This window comes from Schistocerca americana, chromosome 5 (genome assembly GCF_021461395.2).
Source record: "Schistocerca americana isolate TAMUIC-IGC-003095 chromosome 5, iqSchAmer2.1, whole genome shotgun sequence".
Classification (NCBI taxonomy): Eukaryota; Metazoa; Arthropoda; class Insecta; order Orthoptera; family Acrididae; genus Schistocerca; species Schistocerca americana.
In genome coordinates, this window is record NC_060123.1 from 378,880,614 (window position 1) to 378,904,016 (window position 23,403).

At 43.5% G+C, this 23,403-nt stretch overlaps 1 protein-coding gene across 3 annotated transcripts in view; it reads right to left on the minus strand.

The window, feature by feature from the left end:
* The window catches only part of LOC124616008 (hemicentin-2-like), a 1,911,634-nt gene that overhangs the window by 1,305,317 nt on the left and 582,914 nt on the right, over nt 1–23,403 (minus strand). The window contains exon 1 of one of the 3 annotated variants that reach the window (XM_047144220.1): nt 4,822–4,934. The exons of the other annotated variants lie outside the window; for them this stretch is intronic. The gene's annotated coding sequence lies outside the window, so the exon portion shown is untranslated. Of the gene's footprint in view, nt 1–4,821; nt 4,935–23,403 lie in introns of those variants that run through there. 3 annotated transcript variants of the gene reach the window in all.

Consider the following 23,403-nt stretch of genomic DNA (forward strand, 5'->3'; position numbering starts at 1 on the left):
TGGTACGACGCCATTATGTTTATGGAACGAACTCTTGGTAGCGTTAGTAGCATAGGCCGTGACACGTCAGCGAATAAATAACTAGGTAGCCCCACAACAAGTTACAGTGACGAAAACGTCTTATCGACAGGTCCGTTTTTAGTGTCGGGAAATAGGTCGACCAGTATGTAGGCCGACGTTAAAATGAAACTGCCGGCTGATGGAACACCAAAATCTACTCACAGCTGAATTTACTTTGCTCGATATTCAGGTCACCGTAAGCTGTGGGCGTAGCACGGCGCGTTAACTGCATTACGGCAACAGTCCGTGCCGTGATGCTTATCACACACGTCGTCGGAGATTCCTTCTGCGTTTATAAACCCTAACGCACCTCCGTCAGAACACACTACGCAGAACAACAGCAGTCGTCATTTAAAATGATAAGTCAAAAAGAAAAACTCTTGTGAGATAGTGGCGGGGGCACTCGTAGTACTGATTGCAACACACTAATCCGTTGAAATTACTGTTTTATTAGACTCTGCAGGTGAAACATGACAAATATGTTTAAAGAAACTTTGTACACATGGTGTGTACTAAGCACTTCTGTACTATTCGAATAGAAATACGGATAGCAGTTGTAACTTCCGCATTTCAGACATCATTTAAAACTGTTGCCAGAATTCATCCACTATTTGAGAAATACACACTTTGGGATGCAGTGAAAGTCTCGCTACAGGTTGAAACGTCCCCTTTGAACAATTTATACACGACTGTCCTTAAGCTGATACACAATATTTTTTTAGCACAACGCAATCTGACTTTCAAAAATCCCTACAAAAGAATGGCCCTGACTAACATTAAGCTATAAGTTTCACAAATCACTTACCTCACAAAAATCTTCGCTACTCAAGCTACTGCAATACAGCGAGCGCCACTACTGCCAGCTAAATAAAAGATTCAAACTACGGAAGGCACTAACTACTGATAGGGATAGTTAGCAAAATGAAAGATATTAATAGAGAACAAACAATGTATTTACCTTAATATCATCAAAAGTCATAATATATATATATAGCAGTTCATCACACATTACAAAACTCCGCCATCTGTCTCCCCACATCCACCACTGCTGGCGGCTCACCTCCAACTGCGCAACGCTACGCGCTGTTCACATCCAGCTGCCGCTGCCCAACACTACAATGGCAGACAACAATGCAAACTAGCCACAGACTGTGCAAACTAGCCACAGACTGCACACAGCACAGCCAGTGATTTTCATATTGAGCGCTACGTAACGTTGCCAATAAGAAAACATAAACAGACTACTTACATAGAGAAAACATAAACAGCCTACTTACAAGGTAGTTGTATTCTTTCATACACATACTGCTTTTAGTCATGACATTAATGTTTAGGTTTATTCTTCTTTTTCTTGCACAGGTAACCTCAAAACGTCCCCCAACACGAATTTAAGTACATTTTGAGCTTTGCAAACAATTCTTTTTACTTGAGTCAGCTATCTGAAAATTATTATGGCGGATTGTGAGATTTTACACGTTAAAGAGATTTCTAACTCGACGTAGTTTAATGTAGCTACTACTAAGACAAAATGTAGGCATTATTCTCGCATAAATCTCTCTCGAAAAAACGCTGTTCTGTGTTTCATCACAAGTGAATGACCAGCAAAAATTCGTTTTTAGAGTTATCTTTTGTTCTGAATTAATGACCTTTTCCTAAGTTGCATATTAATGTGTAAAATGAAGCACAGGGTGGTCGTAATTAAACTTTCGCTACTTGAGACTGGCTCATGAGGAACGAGTGATCGTAGGGCAGTGAAACTTCGTGAAAACATATGTGGGGTCATACTGAAGGAAAGTAAGGAATAAACCACTGAAAGAAAGAAATTTTAATTTCCACCTGAAAGGGTAACATTTATTACTTGCGTACCACGTTTGCACTCCAGGTTACAAATGTTGCACAGTATGATGACTATCTGCATCCACGACAAACTGCAACCGCACTAGAGATACCATTTCAGAATTGTTTGCAGATCCTTTTCGGACGGTGGACCATGGAAACAGTGGACTGTGGGATTTTCAGCTGTCGTGACGCAGCTCGTTCACTGCTTGAAGATCGCACACTGTGGCCAGCAGTCTCAGCCATGGTAACAGCAACTTCTTCAACAATTTGTGACGCAATCGGCCTTCGACAATTCCCAAATCGACTGTTAATTCGTAATTACAAATCGTGATTTTCAACCTAGGCCCGTAAAGAGGAGCTCTCCATATTCCCTTAGAGTCTCGATGCTCGCGAAGAGCAGTAGCACTGTTGTTTCAATAAAACAGGTTTAAGAATAAAGGTCTGCTCACCGTGGCCAGATCCATGTTGACTGCCTGCAACTGTAATGTTGTGTTTCAACCCTACGACAAAATACCACTACTGGCGCCTAACGGCAAGACCGACACCACTAAAAACACAAATCCTGAGGCGCACCGGCTGCAAATCACTCCTATAAACAGTTTTCCGTCTACACTGGTTCAAGCAGCGAAATTTTAATTATAACTACACTGTATATCAAATAACAATACAAAAAATTACCAGTGTTATTTTAGGACACATCAACAATGGAATGCTAAAATCACGTGGAGTAACGAACAAACAAGTCGCTGGTCACTTCAAGTGAATAAATGTTTTGGCTAATAAGTTTACACGAATTATAATTCTCGAATATTTAATTATACGAGTAACTCTGTTCATCTGACTTCAGATAACTTGCGTCATCGATTCGTCTTCGGTATGCGGTGCTTAATTTTGTGTCATCCGCAACGAGTTATTTCACAAACAGGAAATTTTACATCTTTCATTTCTTAATTTTGAAAGAATAACTTTGATTTTAAATGTCAACCGTCTTCAGAACTAAGATCTATGAGGATGACTACTAACAAGTCCCTGTGACTACAAAGTTACAACGGCACCTCTATTAAAAAAGGTGCATTGGCATACAGGAAACGATTAGTAAACTTCCACTTTGGGTGTGTTGAAGCCAATCACATTTCTGACGATATAGTGTGTATGAGCCGAAGAGAAATCGCGTTGCCGGCCGGTGTGGCCGAGCGGTTCTAGGCGCTTCAATCTGGAACCGCGCGACCGCTATGGTCGCAGGTTCGTATCTTGCCTAGGGCATGGATGTGTCTGATGTCCTTAGGTTAGTTAGGTTTAAGTAGTTCTAGGTTCTAGGAGACTGATGACCTCAGATGTTAAGTCCCATAGTGCTCAGAGCCATTTGAACCATTTGAACTAATCGCGTTAAAAAGCTTAGGAGGCCATATTGGCAACTAATTCTCAAATATCAGAGTCATCTGCCTATCTCGAGTAATAACGGTCGCTACGGCTCCCCACGTCGGAGGTTCGAGTCCTTCCTAGGGCATGGGTGTGTGTGTGTGTTGCCCATAGCGTAAGTTAGTTTAAGTTAGATTAAGTAGTGTGTACGCTTAGGGACCGATGACCTCAGCAGTTTGGTCCCATAAGACCTTACCACAAATTTCCAATTTTTCCGAGTAATAACAGATATTTCGAGAGAGCGACGTGTAAGCCCAGTACTTAGTAAGTCACCTAAGAACTAAAGCAACTTATGGGAAGGTGAGTCAGTATTTTGGAAAAGGGAACCGCATAAAAGAAAAATTCAGGTATTGCGGTAACTGCAAAGAGGTTCTGAGGACAACTCATGTGAAACCTAGGAAAGTGAAGCAAGATCGGAATTTAGTTTCTACTTTACCTTGATACACAGCTTACGTCGCATGCATAGCTTGTGTGACAGAGGAGGAGGTTATGCAGACACTTCTTATGGACGACTGGTTTATATCAGATATAAACTGTCTACCGGACCAGGATTCGAACGTGGAACCGTAACTTTCCCTTACAATAATGCCTGGAGCTGCTGCTCATGTACAGCTCACGACCCGCTCTCACTATTTCACTTCCATCAGTAACTCTCTCCGACTTAGCAACTTATACAGAAGAGCTTCTGTGAAGTTTATAGGGTAGGAAAGAGGTACTGGCGGAAATGCATCTGTAAGGGTTGGTAGTGAGTCCTGCATAGATAGCTCAGTGGGTAACAGAATTATCCGCGGAAGGCAAGTTTTCTGGTTCCAGTCCCTACCAGGCACACGGTTTTAACCTACAAAGAAGATTCAAAACAGTGTGTACTGTGCCGTTGGAAACATTCATTGCTTATTGTAAGAACATCGTGAAGAAATTTTAGAAACTGTCTCCATTTTATGTTTTGCGCAGGTGTCACCAGACCAAAATAAAACATCCTCGGTTTATGAGCCCCGTCACCTCGAATAATAGGCAAGTACTCCGCCGTTGCCATCACGTGCAAATATCACTGACAGTTGTTTTTACTCCTAATGCCGAGGGTGAGACTGCCGTGGAAAGCTAGAGTGTGCGATTCGAAGCGACGCGACGAATCGATCGAGAATTTTTCATTCGATCATGCCACTGCAAAAGTTACCGAGAACATCACGAGAGCATTTGAGAAATGGATTTGTTCGTCTCAGAAACACAACACAATATGTGAAACACAAACACACATTTGTTACGCAATTGGTGACACACGTAACGGTCACTCCTCAGGTAGTCTGCGGCGACTGCATCCAACTGCTGGTTGATAACAAAATCAGTTACCACATCGTAGACTGACGTTTGAGCATCAGCGCTGGACCCGAAGAGAGGCGTGATAATCGGTGAAGAATAAGAGAATTTTCCATTGTGTGCCTCCCAGGCAATGGCGGCAAATTTGAAAGGCATATGGGGTACACGTGTGGCGCTGCAGGCACCTACCGGAACACGTCGCACAAAACTTCCCGGGTGCTGTCGGTTCACTGCCAGCGCGGATCGGGGCACACCACACGGAGTAATCAGTGCGAAATTACGGTAGTTTGACTCGCGCGCCCTGAAACGAACTAAATGCCAAGCGAGCTGAGCGCAGCGTAGAGGCAGCGGTGCTCGGGCGTTTAATTCAATGCCGTGCAGACTGGCGCCATGCTGACGTCAGCGGACCACACACGAGGCAGCGGCGCCTGCTGCGTACCAGTGTGTGTGTGTGTGTGTGTGTGTGTGTGTGTGACATCGCGTCGTCTGCTCATCTTAACGCGTACAATTCTCTGGCTGACATATGAGCCACTGCTTTCTTGTCATGCGGAATACGAACTCGTGGTGCTTTCTCTCTCTCTCTCTCTCTCTCTCTCTCTCTCTCTCTCTCTCGCTCACACACACACACACACACACGCACGCACACACACACGACAGAGGGAGCGGAGAGACAGAATGAATGAGAGACAGAGAGAGAGAGAGAGAGAGAGAGAGAGAGAGAGAGGGTAGTGCTGTATGCATACTGGCATCCTGCAGATGCAGAACAAATGAAATGAAAATGTTTTGGGACGCTACGGTGGTCCGCGCCATTGGCGTTCCTCGACTCCGTCATTTCCTAACAAGAGCGGCGCCGGTTCAATTTTCGCAGTGGCGCCAAGAATTTTCCCGCCGGTCGCAAAACAAGAGAGAATTATGCTGCTTCCAACGTCGCTTTAAATCCAGACGCCAAAGCGCTGCCTCCACATTGTTTGCATGACGTCGCGCTGCAGCGCTGCTGCATCATTAGACTAGAAAATAAACGACTGACGAGTTTTCTCGGCGCTAGCTCTGCTCAAGTTATGCGACAAAGGTAATAGCCATAACGAGGCTGAAGATAGCGGAACGTGTAACAAACACTTATTGACATGATAAACGATTGTCAGAAGATGTAATTTCAATATGGAACCTACAGTGAGATGATAAAAGTTATACGACAGCGATATGCACATATACAGATGGCAGTAGTATCGCGTACGCAATGTATAAAAGGGCAGTGCATTGGCGGAGCCATCATTTGTACTCATGTGATTCATGTGAAAAGATTTCCGACGGGATTATGGCAGCACGACAGGAATTAATAGACTTCGAACGCGGAATGGCAGTTTGAGGAGATTCCATTTCGGAAATTGTTAGGGGAATTAGTACTCCGATATGCGATAATACCAGTTTTCAAGCCTTACCTCTTATCACGGACAACGCAGTGGCTGAAGGCCTTCATTTAACGACCGAGAGCAGCGGCGTTTGTGTAGAGTTGTCAGTTAGAACAAACAAACAAACTGCGTGGAATAACCTCATAAACCAATGTGAGACGTACGACGAGCTTATCCGTTAGGACAGTGCGGCGAAAAATGGCGTCAATCGACTATATATAGCACAAGACGACCGAGGCGAGTGCCTTTGCTACAAAGAACGACATTGCCTCGAGCGCCTCTTCTAGGGTTGTGACCCTATCGGCTGGACGTTAGACGACGGGACCTTGGCGTGGTAAGACGATTCAAGATTTCAGCTGGTAAGAGCTGACGGTAATCCGCCACACACCGTCAGGTGGCTTGCGGAGTATGGATGTAGATGTAGATGTAGATGTAGATGTAACGTTCCAGTGTGGAGCAGACCCCACGAAGCCAAAGATTCAAGTTGTCCACAAGGCACTGTGAAATCTAGTTATGACTCCATAGTTGTGTGGGCTGTATTTACATGGAATGTACTAGGTCCTCTGGTCCACTTGAACCGATCATTGACTGGAAATGGTTATGTTTAACTACTTGGAGACCGTTTGCAGCCATTTCTGGAACTTCATGTTCCAAAACCAACACAGAATTTTTACCGATGACACAGGAGCCATGTCACCGGGCCATAAGTTTTGCCATTGGTTTGAGAACATTCTGCAAGATTCGAGAGAATGATTTGGGCACTCATAGATCATTTATGGGACGTAATCGACAGGTCAGTTCGTGCACAAAATATTACATCGGCACCACTTTCGCAATTATGGACGGCTATAGCGGCAGCATGGGTCAGTATTTATACAAGGGACTTCCAAAGAGTTGTTGAGTGCATGCCACGTCGAGGTGCTGGACTACGCGGGGCAGAAGTAGATCCGACACGATATCTGAAAGTATACAATGACTTTCGCGACCTCAGTGTATATGTACGTGTGACTGCAAATACTCACGTTCCAGTGAACAGTTCTCTTCTTGCAGATGTAGCACCGTGTCAGTGTTGGTTGGTTGGTTAGTGTTGTTTAACGTCCCGTCGACAACGAGGTCATTAGAGACGGAGCGCAAGCTCGGGTTAGGGAAGGATGGGGAAGGAAATCGGCCGTGCCCTTTCAAAGGAACCATCCCGGCATGTGCCTGAAACGATTTAGGGAAATCACGGAAAACCTAAATCGGGATGGCTGGAGACGGGATTGAACCGTCGTCCTCCCGAATGCGAGTCCAGTGTGCTAACCACTGCGCCACCTCGCTCGGTCGTGTCAGTGTTGAATTTTTTTAATAATTATTTGCCCTCAACAAAAATGGTTTAAATGCCTCTAAGCACTATGCGACTTAACATCTGAGGTCATCAGCCCCCTAGACGTAGAACTACTTAAACCTAACTAACCTAAGGACATCACACACATCCATGCCCGAGGCAGGATTCGAACCTGCGACCGCAGCAGCAGCGCGGTTCCGGACTGAAGTGCCTAGAATCGCTCGGCCACAGGTGCCGATTACCCTCAACTCCGATGCAATGTGTAAAATATTAAATTCCGTATTTTCACTTGCTATTATATCTCCGGAGAAAGCAACGTAGTACTAACCTGTCATTCGCCATCAAAAAACTGACACCTGTGCCACTGCCGTGTTGGAATCGGCAGTTCCCGCAACGTCGGGCAAATTTGTATTTGGAAGGCTGACCGCATGTATCGGTACACCGGTTGCCGGAGACTGAGCAATATGGAAGTCGCCGAAGAAGCAACCAGTTGAAAGACTTACACATAGGCTGTGGGTCATACGGCGTAATCTTAATCAACATCATCATAAACTACTGCAAATGTGGCTGTAAATGTGATTGCAGTATCTAAGATTAAAATGCTTCGTGTAAGTCTACGATATCCTTCTCAAAACCAGTATTTAATATTTTCCCGAACGTTGTTGCGTAAGTTATGCTTTTGACGTGGCTTCTGCACCTCAAGGTCCCAGTGGCGGTGACGTACGAAATAACAAATTTTTTGTGTGTTCCTTTTTCCTTTATTTTAATCTTACGCATGTACGTGTTTAAAGACAAAACGGCCGAAGTGTCACTTATCACCAACTCCTAGTTTTCGATTGAAATTCCTCATAAAAAACTAATCTGATGACGAATCCAATTTTTTAGTCGTTTCGGATAGCACGAATTCGCTACGTCATATTTATGTACAGAGTCAGTTCACGAAATGAAGTAAGTATAGAGAAGCCAGTGATTAAATTAAACTTTCATTCTGTCCATGAGTAATGCATCGCTGACGAATGATCACATTGCTCAACTGGTGGAGTACGGCCTTCGGAGGCAAGTACCTGTTTTCACACACCGAGCGAGGTGGCGCAGTGGTTAGCACACTGGACTCGCATTCGGGAGGACGACGGTTCAATCCCGCGTCCGGCCATCCTGATTTAGGTTTTCCGTGATTTCCCTATATCGCTCCAGGCAAATGCCGGGATGGTTCATCTGAAAGGGCACGGCCGACTTCCTTCCCTAATCCGATGAGACCAATGACCTCGCTGTTTGGTCTCTTCCCCCAAACAACCCAACCCAACCTGTTTTCACATCAGTGTCCGCCAAACACCTTTCAAAAAAAATGGTTCAAATGGTCCTTAGCACTATGGGACTTAACATCTGAGGTCATCAGTCCCCTAGAACTTAGAACTACTTAAACCTAACTAACCTAAGGACAACACAAACATCCATGCCCGAGGCAGGATTCGAACCTGCGACCGTAGCGGTCGCGCGGTTCCAGACTGAAGCGCCTAGAACCGCTCGGCCACATGGGCCGGCTAAACACCTTTCGTTTGCCATGTTAATGAAGTGTGTATTTTTAGGAAAAACACACATCTCTGCAAAAAACGAAATAGACGAATTAACGTAACATATTGACTACTCGGTGGAAATGAATAAAAGTGACAGAGGCCTCAGATTCATGCACAGAAATCGCGACGTCACGGAACACAAGGTACTGGTCATCGGGCTGACAAACCAGTCTCACTCAGTTGCCGTGCCACTAACAACTACAGCAATAGGTGATCGCTATATCGTGCAACAGTCAAGAAGGGACCTTGGCCAAACAGCTGGTGCAATTGCAACCACATTTAATAGGACTGCAGAGCTTGCGATGGCGGCAAGGGCTTATTCTGCAGGGACTCTATCAACGAAGAGGGGCATCGCGTACTCGTATTGTGACACAACACATTGTCTAAAAAAATTTCGCAGTATTGATGTTGTAATTTTGAGTAACGGAGTATTGTTTTATGGAACATACGTAGGTTGGCAAGACTGCTGTGGAGACACTATGCAATGGAATCTACTATTGTCGTTGATAGCACACGTTGTAGACATACCTACCTTACCTCCGAGCAAATGGACTCGCCCGTCATTCGTCACCGGGCGTGCGCACAATCGAGGGAAAAACAGTCGCTTGTGAGCGAGAGGTCTAACGTAACGATGTTTTCAAAACAGCAACAACGGAGACCACGGCAGACCGTCAATGCACAGTATTACTGTTCGTTTTTGGAGCATGACCTGCGAGTAGCTTTGCGAAAGAAGCGGCAACACTTTCTGAGCAACCCACCCGTCATTTTGCACAACAGTGCGCTGGAGCATACAGCGCAAGCTGTGGCTGCTCTGTTCGGTCGATGGGACTGTGAAGTACTGTACTATCCACCATACTCCCCGGACTTAAGTCGTGACTTTGATTTGATTCCGAAGATGAAGGAACCACTTCGTGGCATTCACTTCAGAACTGTTCCAGAGATTCGACAGAAAATAGACCGCTCCATTTGCACCGTCAACAGAACAGGCTCTGCCAACGCTATACTAAGCCTTCCACATCGCTGGCAACGGGTTCTACACAACGCTGGTGACTACTTTGAAGGACAGTAACAGGTGCAAACATGTAACTCTTTTGTATCGGTTGTAAATAAGTGGTTGCCACTATTTAAGTTCCAACCCTTGTATTTTTTCACTATTTTGTAAATATTTTCTTACTAATGAACATCACTATGTAATTTAAATGCAATACCTAGAAAAGAATTACGTAATAATTCCATGGACCTTGCCGGTGTTTGGGAAGCTTGCGTGCCTTAGTGATACTGACAGCCGTACCTAGTTGTAACCGCCGGCCGAAGTGGCCATGCGGTTAAAGGCGCTGCAGTCTGGAACCGCAAGACCGCTACGGTCGCAGGTTCGAATCCTGCCTCGGGCATGGATGTTTGTGATGTCCTTAGGTTAGTTAGGTTTAACTAGTTCTAAGTTCTAGGGGACTAATGACCTCAGCAGTTGAGTCCCATAGTGCTCAGAGCCATTTGAACCTAGTTGTAACCACTGCGGAGAGGTATCTGTTCAAAGGCCAGACAAACGTGTGGTTCCTGAAGAGGGGCAGCAGCCTCTTCAGTAGTTGATGGGGAAAGAGTCTGCATGGTTGACTGACCTGGCCTTGTAACACCAACCAAAACAGCCGTTCTGTGCTGGTACTGCGAACGGCTGAAAGCAAGGGCTAACTACAGCCGCAATTTCTCCCGTGGGCATCCAGCTCTACTGGTTAAATGATGATGGCATACTCGTGGGTAAATTATTCTTGAGATAAAACAGTCCCCCTATTCGGATCTCCGGACGACGACTACTCAAGACGATGTCGTTATCAAGGGAAACGAAACTGGCGTTCTACAGATTGGAGCGTGGTATTTCATACCCCTTAATCAGGCAAGTAGGTTAGAAAATTTAAAAGGGAAATGGATGGGTTAAAGTCAGATTAAGTGAGAATTAGTGAAGTTCGGTGGTAGGAGGGACAGATTTCTAGTCAGGTGAATACAGGGTTATAAATACAAAATCAAATAGCGGTAATGCAGGTGTAGGTTTAATAACGAATAAGAAAACAGGAATGCGGATAAGCTTCTACGAACAGTATATCATATCCAAGATAGACTCAAAGCCCATACCCACCACAATAGTAAAAGTTTATATGCCAGCTAGCTCTGCAGTTAATGAAGAGATTCAACGAATGTGCGATGAATAAAAATAATATTCAGATATGAAACTTCCTGGCAGATTAAAACTGTGCGCCCGACTGAGACTCGAACTCGGGACCTTTGCCATTCGCGGGCAAGTGCACTTGCCCGCGAAAGGCAGAGGTCCCGAGTTCGAGTCTCGGTCGGGCGCACAGTTTTAATCTGCCAGGAAGTTTCATATCAGCGCACACTCCACTGCAGAGTGAAAATCTCATTCTGGAATATGCAGATAGTTAAGGGAGACCAAAATTTAATAGTCATGAGGGCCTGGAATTCGATAGTAGGAGAAGAAAAAGAAAGAAAAGTAGTTGGTGAATATGAGTCAGGAAAGGAATGAAAGAGAAGTCGCCTGGTATAGTTTTGCACAGAACATATTTTAGTCATCGCATTAAGAATCATGAAAGTAGGTTGTACTTGTGGAACAGACCTGGAGACAACGATAGGTTTCAAATTGAATATGTAATAGTAAGACAGAGATTCCGGAAGCAGTTTTTAATTTGGAAGACATTTCCAGAGGCAGATGTATACTCTGCACACAGTTATGAACTGCACATTAAAACAGCAGAAATTGCAAAAAGGTAGGAAATTATGGATGTAGGACGTGGATAAACTGAAAGAACCAGATTCAGAGGCAGCGTTAGGGAACAATTGACAAGAACAAGGGGAAGGAGCACAGTAGAAGGACAGTTGATAGCTTTGAAAGATGCAATAGTGAAGGCAGCACAGGATTACATATTTAAAAAGACGAGACCTAGTAGAAGACCTTGGACAACATAAGAGACATTGAATTTAACTGATGAAAGGAGAAAGTATGAAAATGCAGCAAAGGAAGCAGACGAATGGGAATACAAACTTCCAGGAAATGAGATTGACAGAACGTGAAAAATGCCTAAGCAGGAACGGCTGGAGGACAAATGTAAGGATTCAGAAGCGTATGTCACTAGGGAAGTGATAGATACAGCCTACAGGAAAATTAATGAGGCCTTTGGAGGAAAGAGAACCACTTGCATAAACATCAAGAGCTCAGGTGGAAAACCAGTTCTAAGAAAAGAAAGGAAAGCTGAAAGGTGGAAGGAGTACATGGAGGTTCTGTGCATGGGATATGTACTTGAGGGCAGCATTACAGAAATGGAAGAGGACTTAATGAAGATGACATGGGAGATATGATACTGCGAGGAGAATTTTACGGAGCACTGAAGCACTAAAGTTTTAACAAGGCCCCGGGAGTAGACGACATTCCTTCAAAACTACTGATAGCCTTGGGAGAGCCAGCCATGACAAAACTCCTCCACACGGGGAGCAAAATGTCTGAAACCGGCGAAATACCCTCGGATTTCTAAAGGAATCTAATAATTCAGATTCCATAGCAGATGCTGATAGGTGCAAAAATTATCAGTCAGTTTAATAATTCATGGCTGCAAAACACTAACACGAATTCTTTATAGAAAAATAGAAAAACTTGTAGAAGCCGACCTTGGGGAAGACCAGTTTTGATTCCGAAGCAATACTGACCCTACGACATCTCATGGAAGATATATTTAGCAAAGGCAAATGTACGTTCATAGCACATGTAGACTTAGAGAAAGCTTTTGAGAATTTTGACTTGAATACTCTCTTTCAAAATCTGAAGGTAGTAGGGGTAAAATAGGCTGTTTACAACTTGTACAGAAACAAGACTGAAGTTGTAAGAGCTGAGGATCATGAAACGGAAGCAGTCGTTGAAAAGGGTGTGAGACCGGGCTGTAGATTGAGCAAGCAACAGAAGAAATAAAAGAAGAAATTGGAATATAAATGAAAGTCCAGGGAGAAGAAAAAAAACTTTGAGGTTCACGGATGACATTGTAATTCCCTCAGAGACATCAAAGGACTTGGAAGAGCAGTTGAACGGAATGGTCAGTGTCTTGAAAGGAGGATTTAAGACGAACATTATCAAAAGCAAAACGAGGATAATGGAATGTAGTCAAATCAGGTGATGCTGAGGGAATTAGATTAGGAAACGAGACACTTAAAGTAGTACATGTGCTTTGCTATTTGGGAAGCAAAATAAGTGATGGTGGCCGAAGTAGAGAGGATATAAAATGTAGACTGGCATTGGCAGGAAAAGCGTTTCTGAAGAAGAGAAATTTGTTAACATCAAGTATAGATTTAAGTTTCAGTAAATCTCTTCTGAAAATATTTTACGGAGTGTAGCCATGTACAGAAGTGAAACACGGACGATAAACAGTTTAGACCAGAAGATAATAGAAGCTTTTGAAATATGGTGCTACATAAGAATGCTGAATGTCAGATGCGTAGATCACGTAACAAATGAGGAGGTACTGAATAGAACTGGGGAGAAAATAAATTTGTGGCACAAACTGATTTGAAAAACGGATAGTTTGGTAAGAAGTATTCTGAGACGTCGAGGGATCACCAGTTTAGTACTCGAAGGAGGCGTGGGGGGTAAAATCGTAAACTAAGACCAAGACATGGATACAGCAAGCAGACTCAGAAGGATGGGGGCTGCAGTAGTTACTCTGAGATGAGGAGGTTTATACAGGAGAGAGTAGCATGGAGAGCTGCATCAAAGCAGTCTTCAGGTTGAAGACTGTAACTACAACAATAACATGTAGTAGACAGGCTGGCTTAGTCAGGACGATTTGCTATTTTGAGCAGTCAAAGAGTATATTTGAGGTAGGGAACATGATCGCTGGGCGCGGACTCGCACAGAGCAGTGGAGTCTGGCGCGAGCTATTGTGCGGAAGAGTGACTCGACTCTGACAGAAGCGCTCGGCGTAGTACGAAAGGCAAACGCCATGTATTAGGACACATTGTAAGGTACGAGGCTGGAAGGATTGTACGTTATGACCACAATAATTAAGGTGTTAACTGGACGCTGTGCAAAAAGCATCAAGAGGAATTAATATGAAAGAAGAGCACTTGGACTCAAAATTGTTTATTGCAGAGCGATACTAAGAAAAGCCTGGTGTCTACGCATTATCGGTGACTGTTTCCTTACGCAGCCCCAGCAGCTACTCACTGAAGCACGACCAGACCGACATTAATATTTATAAGTGTATCAAGGCTAGCCAGCTTAGTACTTTCATTTTGTGAATAATTAACAACTTATCGTTAACGGTGTGTTACAAGTGCACAATCATGAATAGTTACCAAGTAGGGTCCTATCCTGTTATTATTAATTAAAACCGAGTGTCACTGTTGTTGATAAAAAGACTAAAAGTGCTGCGTTAATTTAATTTTAATAATTTGTTTAAAAATGAAAGCTATCAAAACTTAAAAAATAATTGCGATCGATAGTTAAAGAAAATGGATTTCGTAGCTCAGTGAAACAGTCAGTTAAAAAATACCAGTATCAACATTCAGTGTTTATGAGAAACCAATTCCAGTGAGTTTTTAAAGAATATTGTAGATCAGAATGTTTAATTTCTCTGTGTGATCAATAATTTCTGCCCTCATTTCCAAACTATGTGAGAGTGTTATGCAAAAGTTAGTGATTAGTTAATTAACGAAAGTTATGCGCTAGTAAGACATATTAACCTTAACAGAAAATATTTATTTAATAACAATTACATTAGAAATATTAACAGTAGGCATTATGGTAGGCTGTGTAAGGCTACTGATTACTCAAAATGAGTGTCAAACAATTATCAGTCAAGTGCATATGCTCAGTTTCGGCGTGGCCGAGATGTTCTAGGCGGATCAGTTTCGAACCGCGCCACCACTACGGTCGCAGGTTCGAATCCTGTCTCGGGCATGGATGTGTGTGATGTCCTTAGGTTAGTTAGGTTTAAGTAGTTCTAAGTTCTAGGGGACTGATGACCTCAGACGTTAGGTCCCATAGTGCTTAGAGCCATTTGAACAATATGCTTTGGATCATGTTTCTGTGATTCGAATCTGAGCTCGAATCATTGTTATTGTGCCCGTTCCCGCATGATTGTCTTGCATTATTGATTACATGAATACTTTTCCAAATCGATTAAAAATTAAGCAATATTCGTCGCTCACACCGTGAGCTGGTGACAGTTTTCTGTAACCATTGCAGTCTAAACTAAAAAAAAAAAAAATATTTAAATTCGTTATCTTAAATTTCATTAGCTACTTTGCAGTTGTTATCGTCTGTCAAAATTCTTTTATCATTATTGTGTAGAAGTAGTCACGCAATAACGATTGAATTATAGCTGATCTTACTTTTTTTGAATTTGCTCTTCGGAACAACAGGTACATTAGCCACACGTGTCATCAATTATTTCAGTTATCCGAAAAGTGTAGGTTTGTTAGAGAATGAGAGCAGATTCAACCTGAGCAGTGATTCTGGACTTTTCCACATATGGGGAGAGGTGGGAACGTGTAATGCATGCAGCAACGCAGACGAACGTGATTCTCTCGGTACCGCAGATGTTATGGGGTGGGGAGGTACTGACCTCCAAATCTTTGGCCACTGCGCACTTGCTGGTCATTATGAATCTGCTCCGCTTCCCTGTGTGCGTCTCTTCAGAAGTGCATTCGGTAGTGGCTTCATTTTTTATGAGTAACAAATCATGTCCACATCGAACAGGGCAGATCCCGAATGTATTGGCCTGCCAGTTCCCCCGACTTAAGTCCAATCCAGCACGTGGGATGCGTTGGAGAGATGTATTGCAGCACGTCCTCATGCACCAACGACACTCCAGCAGTTATTAATCACGCTGGTGGAGGAATAGAACGTCCTACCACAAGAACTGCCTATCAATTTTGTGGTCACCGTGGCAGCACGTTGCAGACCATGCGTTACTGCCCTTAGCGATCACACACCCTATTAAAAACCACTTCGAAATAACTGTAATGTCCAGGGGACCATTGCACACCGCAATAACTACACTGTAATTATTGTCTTTGAATAAAAGTTTCACTTCTTTTCGTTTTTCTGCGTATTTCTTTCAGTTACCTTCCGTAATGTACTGTAGCAATTGTCTGTGTATGATCCAAGTACCATTGGGCTATGTTACTCAACAGCGACACGTCATGAGATAGCTATTTTCGTCCTCACGTTTTGCACATCAGTATATAAATTCCAAATAGGTCAATTTATTTCCAGGATTCCCGTCAACATTCCCTTCCTCTCTTCATTATTCCATACCGGCTAAAGCAACCGCAGTTTCAGCATCTTAGAGAAAAACACAGTACTTATTTATCCGGTATGTATGAATGTACCTATGCCAAACAAGAACGTCGCCTTAATGCTTTCCACATGCGGTGCCTGAGATCCATCCTTGAAGTAACGTGGAAGGACCGAGTTAGCAACGAAGCAGTGCTATCTAAAACTAACTGCAACAGTATTTCAGCTATCTTGAAGCAGAGACGACTCCGCTGGCTGGGACACGTCCACCGTATGGATCCTGACAGATTACCACGCGAGGTGATGCTTGGAGAGATCTCTATAGCCAAAAGACCTGTAGGACGCCCTGCATTGAGGTTCAAGGACTCCTGTAAACGAGATATGGAGAGCTTTGGAATCGACACAAACAGATGGGAGGCACCGGCTAGCGTGAGACCAGAATGGCGTGATGATATATCATCTGGAATGTCGAAGCATGATGAAGGCTTGTTAGACAGATAAAGGCAGAAAAAGCTTCGCAATGCTACCACTGCTCCTGCCTCAGCAGCCAGATACACTTGTGACAATTGCGGCAAGAGATGCCGTGCTGCCATTGGCTTGACAGGTCATATGAAAAAACGCAATCCATTAACACACAGACACTGCAACAATCATCTACCAAGATGTCGTGGCCATATATATATTTGAAAAAATCCAAATCGGTCAAAAATACTCATTATACCTATTTTATGTATGACCTGTTCTCCGTTTACTCCAATATTGTTCTATTTGCTCAGAGATTGAGGACTACAACTTCAAACCGAATTACTGTTGTATTCAAGTACTGATTTCGTTTGGTGACAATGTTTCACAACTTTCATTCAACATATATCTCTGTCTGAAGTGTTATAATCCCAGGTCTCTGGGATTTATATAAGAAGCTGATGCCTTAAACAGCCTGCTCTATCAGCTCGTCCATGAAATAAACCTTATGAAAACATCAGTGTCTTACATCGTTGTAGCTTAGCTTTTGAGCATTTAGACCTTTGGCTGTAAGAATCTTACGTCATTTCTATCCTTATTACCCCCAATTTATTGACCTCTACATCACACGAACTTCACCGTAATACCTCGCGACATTATTAATAAATATTAAGTCCTTCCTTTCAGAATTTATAATTAGGAAATTTACTTTGAAGGCGGAGAAAGAGGACAGAGGAAAACAGATAAAGACTGAAACCCTACGCAATAGTACAAGCACGGACGCATTAGTTACTGTGCATAAATGAAGATTATGATCACACTGTTACGCGGGAAGGCACAAGAGTAAGCTTTTAACAGTCTGGTCGGAAGTTACAGGAGACAGACTTCACTGAAGGAAAGAGCGTTTCAGGACGCAGTATCGAAGTTGGCTACCAGGAGTTCGGATTAACTGTATTTCCTTGTCGTATGCTGTGCGTAATACGAGGGCACAGTGCCGGCAGAAATTATGTTCCCCGAATCTCTCTGCCTGCGTACTCCTTAGAACGAGCTGTCTTTGGTTTGATTAACAAGGCGTAGCTTCTAACATCAAAGACCTTCCTTTGCTTGGTATTAAATTGCACCAATTTATCATGCATTCAAAGAAGCGTTCCTTTTCAATTATAAAACGTGAACACAAAGGGATTACTTTGATCTATTCTGGCAGTCGGCTATCCCGTCGCGTAAATGATTAATAATGTAGGCCCACGCCTGCTCTGCCTTTCCACCTGCTAGTTAACCTCATCCATGAACGAAGAATTCTGCCAAATACCACGTGAAATACCGAAAGTGCCACAAAATGTAGTTATGTGGAGGATGTAATTAGTTTTTCCGTTGTTATCCACCACAGCTGCATAATAAACGCCGTTTAATGATAGTCCTTTTTGGATCCGTCATGTTGTCGTAGACGTATATCATAATACTTGCATATACTGGCTCGTAAAAGCAGTTGTATCGCTATAAGGATGTTGTAAATTCCTTAATTTCTTCAAACGAGAGGTATCGGACGAACTATGTCAGGACGAAGAACTAAAGCCACAAAATACATTAACGTTTTTTGTAAAGACTGAAACTCGTGAAACATAGCAACTGCCTCGAGGGAAGAAAAGCGATAACTTGAAAATGTAAAGCAGGCCATTAACATAGACTAAACTCTCACCTGTGCTATAGCTTACTTTTCCACAAATATTTTCTTGAAAATTACGGAGTTACTTCTTCCGTCCAAAGCAAACGATTAGTCCAATGAAATGATTATGCAGGAAAAATTCAAAGCAATAACAAAAGAAGTAGATAGGAAGTTTGGACCAAGTTTTGGGAAGCTCATACGTCCCGGAAATTTTGAAGCCGTGTGTTACGAAGTGTACCACGTAAATTTAATACATTAGAGATCTTTTGGTACGTCAAAGCTACGGATGAACTGTTGTCTTCCACAGTTCTGCAGAGCAAGTCGCTAGTGGTGTATGTAACAGTGAGCAACATCTGCTCATGAGTACATCCAATTTATATTTGTCGAATAGATGTATGGTGCTCTTGTGTAGCTGAAAGGGCTGCAACAATACACTAAAGGTAATTAATCAGGTAATTAATTTCGGTCAGCTATGACCATCTTCAGAGCTTAAAAAAAGAAAAAAAACCTTGACATCATTTCCCGTACCAGAGTGACTCCAGTACAGTACATTATTTGTGTAACTGCGTATATGGATGGTACAGTCACATTAATAAGCCATACAATTTTTTTCATGAAATCTAAATTTTATCCGTGTACCACGGATACCATTTGACACTTTAAAAATAAAACGTACACTCGTGTGCACCGACGAGACACGTGCTTGCACAGTCACACGCTAGATGTCGCTGCTGCTCGTCGTTCATAGAACTTCAAAGAAATAGTGGCATAGTTACATGCCTCACGAAAAAGTGTAAAATCAAATTCATTCACAATTTGTAATTTTTTTCTGTAATATTTGTGGGCAACTGAATTATGATCCACAGCAAAACGTACTTCATTGTGAACGGCAACTAGCGTCATCGAGGTCTAAAGTAAGATTCTGCTAAAGTGTTACAGTCTGCTCCGTTTTAGAATTGTTACGCAGTTGTGAGCATGTTGAACCACCATCCTCTAGGTTGCCGTCTCTTATTGTGTTGAAGCACATGGTATGGTTATTCCGTTTCCGTTCAAGATATCAACAATTTGAATCAAAGAGGGCCCACCAACATGAAGATATAAACTCTCAGTAAGTGCTGCGCCGGGATGGTTCCTTTGAAAGGGCACGGCCGACTTCCTTCTCCATCCTCCCCTACTCCGATGAGACCGATGACCTCGCTGTCTGGTCTCCTTCCCCAAAACCAACCAACCAACTAAGTGCTGCGGACAAAATCGCCCTCCGGTTCCATTCTTTGTTTTTTGGTCGACTGAGAAATTTAGAAATGAAACTAAAAGAGAAAGAGTTAGCAAATATATATATATATATATATATATATATATATATATATATATATATATATATATATATATATATTCGGGTGATCAATCTCGTAAGAAAGTCGAAATATTGGTGAAAATTATCTGTTCAAACTAAGAGATTCGATAGCATAACATTTTGGTCCCTTCACCCTGATGCCTGGTGTGCTGTAATTTTCGTCAACCAGATACACAGAACAGGTTTATTTGTACATTTTTATACTGCTTACCATTGAAATTGCAACAACATGAACGTGGCTTGCAACAAACGTCAGATTGTCACCAAGATTACCACATGTTTGGATTTGCAAATTATTCATATTTCAGTGCAAAGGAACAGAGCAGGTAGGTGTAGGACTATCTACAACATGTATATATATGTACACAAGGAAAGACTGCACAGCGGCTTTCTCACTGAGAATTGGCATTTCAAATCTAATCTTTTTTCTTTTTTTTATGCCTGCTGTAAGAAGGAGAAACGAGTATCAACACGGGATAGAATTCTACAGCAACAGGATCGTGGCCTATCAATAATTCAGTTTACAGGTCTGCGATGTTGCTGTGAGCATTGATCAGGACGCCACGACTGACATACAGATAAGGAAGCGGTAGGTTCACGACTGTCATACCCAACATCACGTAGAAACTTAACAGCACCAAGTGACTAGCGCTAGAGAGGATAGGCATATTATTGTCTCCAACAGCCAAATCACGCGTCTTGAGTCAGGGAATGAGCTTGCGTCTAGAAGAGAAGAAAATAAAAATTTTCCTATATGGATGGAGTGGAGAGACCGGAGCAGCGTGGGCATGGCGTCCTACATCTACATCTACATTTATACTCCGCAAGCCACCCAACGGTGTGTGGCGGAGGGCACTTTACGTGCCACTGTCATTACCTCCCTTTCCTGTTCCAGTCGCGTATGGTTCGCGGGAAGAACGACTGTCTGAAAGCCTCCGTGCGCTCTCTAATCTCTCTAATTTTACATTCGTGATCTCCTCGGGAGGTTTAAGTAGGGGGAAGCAATATATTCGAAACCTCATCCAGAAACGCACCCTCTCGAAACCTGGACAGCAAGCTACACCGCGATGCAGAGACCCTCTCTTGCAGAGTCTGCCACTTGAGTTTGTTAAACATCTCCGTAACGCTATCACGGTTACCAAATAACCCTGTGACGAAACGCGCAGCTCTTCTTTGGATCTTCTCTATCTCCTCCGTCAACCCGATCTGGTATGGATCCCACACTGATGAGCAATAGTCAAGTATAGGTCGAACGAGTGTTTTGTAAGCCACCTGCTTTGTTGATGGACTACATTTTCTAAGGACTCTCCCAATGAATCTCAACCTGGTACCCACCTTACCAACAATTCATTTTATATGATCATTCCCCTTCAAATCGTTCCGCACGCATACTCCCAGATATTTTACAGAAGTAACTGCTACCAGTGTTTGTTCCGCTATCATATAATCATACAATAAAGGATCCTTCTTTCTATGTATCTCCGATGCGGTTCACCGCAAGAGAGTGCGACGCACAGACAGAACTGCATCCGTCGACCACACTGGACACTGGAGTGGCACCGTGTCCTTTCAGACGACCGAGCGAGCGTGGTAGCTCAGTGGTTAGCACGGCGGACTCGCATTCGAGAGAACGACGGTTCAGATCTGCGTCCGACCATCCTGACTTAGGTTTTCCGAGATTTCCCTAAAACACTTGCGGCTAAGTGCCTGTATGGTTCCTTTGAAAGGGCACGGCCAATTCCCTTTCCCATTCTTACCTATCCCAAGCTTGCGCTTCATTTCTAAAGACCTCTTTGTCGACGGCGAGTGAAACACCAATATCCTCCTTCCTCCCCCTCCATCCCCCCACCCCCGGGACCCTCTTTTGAGACGTCCCAGCTCGGCCGTGCCTTCGAGGAGAGTGAACGTTACCAGACAACATTCGTCGTTATCAGACGTGCCCAGTGACTTTCATTAGGATATGGGGCGCCATTGGGTAGATCATCCGTGGCGCGCATATCTAATTATCTGGAGAGCAGGTGTTTCCTTAGTGATGTGCATGCCCGCTCTCAATTTTAGAGGTCTGTGATACGTTATCGTTGAACGTATCATGGGCTGCCTTTAGATCAGCACGCCACCATTCAATAACAACTACAGTTAACGAATTCCGGCATAAAGTTGAAGCAGCGTGGAAAGACGTACAAGTATCTCCCACCCAAGTTCAGTCCGACACGACACCCGGCTAGATTTGAACCACTGCTGCTGTCAAATGTAGCAACTCTTGGTGCTAAGACTTCGCAGCCTGTATACCAACAAATCTCCTACAAACTCCTTCTGCTATAGTTTATATGGGTGTAAGCAGATTTCTCCTACTTTGACGTCAGTATGCTGTTTGTCACTTCACAACGCTTCGTGATTTCCTTTGTGAAGCGGCTATTGCTGTAAAGGGTTGAAGTTTGATGTTTTCCGTACGAAACGCGGTGGCTATTGAGAAGAAAGACCGTGTACCGTTGGTAAACTTGTTTTATCGGAACGGCAGCAATAGCAACGTTGCATTGCGGGAATATAGCTGACAGAAATAGTTGCAAAGGGGCCGCAGTCAGTAAATGAGTTTTTGCTGTAGCTATAGCCGACCGTGCAGCACATGCCTCAAATTCTGCAGCAAGTATTGAAGCTGTGTCATGGGAATCCTCTCTCCAGTATTCAGCAGTTCAAAAAGATTTTGTGGCGCATTTGCATTGGCATCCCTACAAGATTCAGAATGTGCATTAAATAAAGCCCGAACATAGGCTACAGCGCCGTGACTTTGCCCGTTGCTTTTGGCATTCAAGGAAATGGATGACATGTGGCTGGGGAACATTCTGAGGACGAACAAGGCACATTTTGCTCCGCACAATGCCGTCAGTGCTCAGAAGTGTCGTACTTGGAGTGTTACTCCACTACAAGTTGTGCGGGAACATCCACTGCGCTGACAGAGTGACTGGTGGCGTGATTTCTCAAGCTCCTTCAGTCTTGGTCTGTTCATCTTCGAGTCTGCACGTTATAAGGACCTCCTTGTGCAATATGTGATTCTCTATCCACACCACTATTTTCATGCGAGATGGGGCGACACCACATGTCGTTTGCGAGACAAACTATATATTTCGAGAAACCTTCGCTATCGAAAGCATCATCTGTAGGCAATTTCTAGTTGTGTGAACCTCCAGATCCCCTCAAATTAAACACGCGTAACTTCTGGCTGTGGGATACCTGAATGATCGCGTCTGTCAGGGATGTATCCGGACTCTTTATGATCTGAAGGATAGCGTATGACAACAGATATCTTTAATTACACCGGGTATGCCAGTGAGTACCACGTCCTGTTACGGATGCAGCACATTGCTTAATCGGGGGACCATATTGGACCTATGTTGTAGCTTGTGAGCATATCCTAATAATCGTGCCTGAACCACCGTTATCACCTGTTTGATTGTTCCTCCCCTTTTATTGCACCCACACCGCATTCTGACTGCTTACAGCGCCATAGTTTCACCTGGTGGTAGAAAGTAGAACTTGTTTTTCGAAGTATTCCGTGAGCGCACTTATAAATGAACATACCTAAGGTTCTTCAGAGGCCTGCAACGCATACAGATTGTACTGCAGCGCTGGGAGCACCATCAGTTCAACTATAACCTCCCAGTACAAGCGAAGGTCGCAAGGAACTACGGTAAGATACATG